Raw genomic sequence first — 2,723 nt, 5'->3', positions numbered from 1 at the left:
AAGAAGCGCTCTTCTTCACAGACTAGTTCTAATCTTATGAGACATTAACCTCAATAAACGAACCTCAAAACATAATACACACGGTTCTTAAAGGCCTGTTTGTTGTTGTTATAACTCAGAGTGGAAAATCTGATCCTGAGGGCTGTGGACACAACTCTTGATTAAAACACAGGAACACCCAGCAAAATGCATACAAAATGTCTCCCAGAAAAAAACATGCACAAAGGGAAGCAAAACAAAGGAGGGGGACCAGCAACCCCATCTGTGGATAATTATTTTATAGCAATTGCTCTGTTACCACCTAAAGAAACCATGCAAATATCCTTTAGATCACAACACTCCTCTAATTCGTCAGACTCCGATGGAGAAATTTTCTCATCACACAGGTGAAACAGTGTATCAAGGACGAGATTTCAAACCTCAAGAAAGATCTTGCAGAGATCGGGAATAGGGTGGACAATCTGGAAGAAATTTTACAAGAACACTCCACAGATATAACCAGATTGAATGATGGACCACCAGGATCAGACTATTCGACAACTGGAAGACAAATTTGGAGGATCTAGAGAACAGATCCAGAAGGCATAACATCAGAATACGAGGTATCCCGGAAGAAATAGAAGCTACAGATCTACAGGATTATCTGCAATCTTTATTCTCAATACTCAGAATCACAACAGTGCCTTCTACTGTGGACATAGAGCACTGAGGCCCAGATCCCCAGAAGCAGCACCCCCTAGAGATGTGATTGTAAGGATCACTAATTACCAGATAAAGGAACAACTTATGACAGTGGCGAGAGAAAAGCGCCCTATACAAAAATATGGCACTACCCTTCAATTCTTTGCTGACCTGTCTGCCAGAACATTGATCAGGAGAAAAGAACTTTCACTACTCACAAGACACCTACAAGCCAGGAGTTTAAATTACAGATGGGGACATCCATTCCAGCTGGTAGCCATTTGGAAGAACAGGAGAGCTACATGTACTTCTCCTACAGAAATTGAAGAGTGCTGCAGGAAGCTAGAAATACCACCCCCAAATATGGAGCCAGACCAAAGGCAGGATTCCAGCACGTCATCCAATCCTCGTACAGCGCCTCTACCCCAGTGTAAAGAGTGGCAGACCGTCCAACGCAAAAAACGGAAGCATCAAACTTCTTTGGACTCTAGGGCCCAAATGGGCTGAAAATAAGAACCATACAGTATCCTTTTTTTTTGTGTGTGTTGTCTCAGGAGTAAGGTAAATGGTGATGTGGTAGTCAATTAAAATATGTTAAAACATTTATTGTCTCTACATTAGGTCAAATGATGTGAAACATGTCCGATTATGTACTTTGTGGGATGAATGAATTCCATTTGGAATTTATTAGCCATATCCCTCTGTTATATTTTTTATATATTTTTTTAGATTGAAAGTTATATTTGTTCGTTAGATTTTGTTTTGTTATTACACTGCAGAGACACTACATCAAGCAATTGGGGTATAATACAGTACGATCACAATAGGAATTCAAAATAAAATGAGATGACAAACACATTCAGTTTGTATCGCAAAATGTGAAGGGGTTTAATGTGCCACACAAGAGGTCTCTAGCTCTTAGGGATATAATTCAGAAAGGGGGAGAAATAGTCGGTTTACAAGAGACCCATTTTAAGAGAGGATCTATTCCTAAATACATGCATAGTAGCTTTTCCCATCATTACCGTAGCACACATACTAAAAAAAAAAAAATCAACGGTGTCAGTATTCTTATACGTAAAATTATCCCGTTCAAGTTAATTGATCAGAAAAAAAGATGCAGAAGGTAGGTTCCTGGCTATCAGTGGTATTCTCTATGTCAAACCAGTAACACTGGTAAATATCTACGCACCCAAACATAAACAGGCAGTAATTTTTACATTTCTAATTTCTCAGATTCAAGACATACACAAGGGTCCACTGATAGTATTAGGAGATTTCAACCTGCCAATCAATCCCAAATTTGATAGTTCAAACCCAAACATATATGTGACAAAAAAACACACTTAAATCTGTATGGAACCTTATTACAATATTTGGCCTACATGACCCCTGGAGAATATCGAATCCTGAGAGGAGAGACTATATAAACCTTTTATCTCCCAATCCGACTAAAACGTACTCCAGAATTGATTTCATATTATTAGACCACTTAACATTAACTCATGCAACAAATACAGGTATTTCACATACGGCTTGGTCAGACCATTCCATGATTAAGTGCACTATCAGCTGGCCCACGGCTCCGCTAAAGGAGTTTATGTGGAGACTAGAGGATTCTCTTTTGTTGGACCCCTCCATAAATGAAACTCTGGAATCTGAATTACAGGAATTCTTTAACAATACTCGGGGGGACATGGCTCCGACCACAGTCTGGGAATCACATCAGGGGAGTACTGATTAAGCTTAGAGCTATAAAAAAAATAAACGACAAAGAGAGGAGTACCAACACATAGCCAAGGAGTTAGATTATATACATAAACTACATCCCCAAGACGAAAACCTCTAACATCAATTGAAATTTTATAGAACCAAGATGACCTCACATTTACACATAAAAGCACAAACAATAGCATATAAACTGAAACAGAAATATTACTTCAATGCCAACAAACCGGGTCGCTTGCTAGCCAGATCCCTAAAAACCAAACAGGCAAAAACTTACATCCATTCAATTAATAAACCTAATGGCATAACAGTTG

The sequence above is a fragment of the Bombina bombina genome, chromosome 1 (genome assembly GCF_027579735.1).
Source record: "Bombina bombina isolate aBomBom1 chromosome 1, aBomBom1.pri, whole genome shotgun sequence".
Classification (NCBI taxonomy): Eukaryota; Metazoa; Chordata; class Amphibia; order Anura; family Bombinatoridae; genus Bombina; species Bombina bombina.
Note: the sequence above shows the minus strand (reverse complement) of the source record.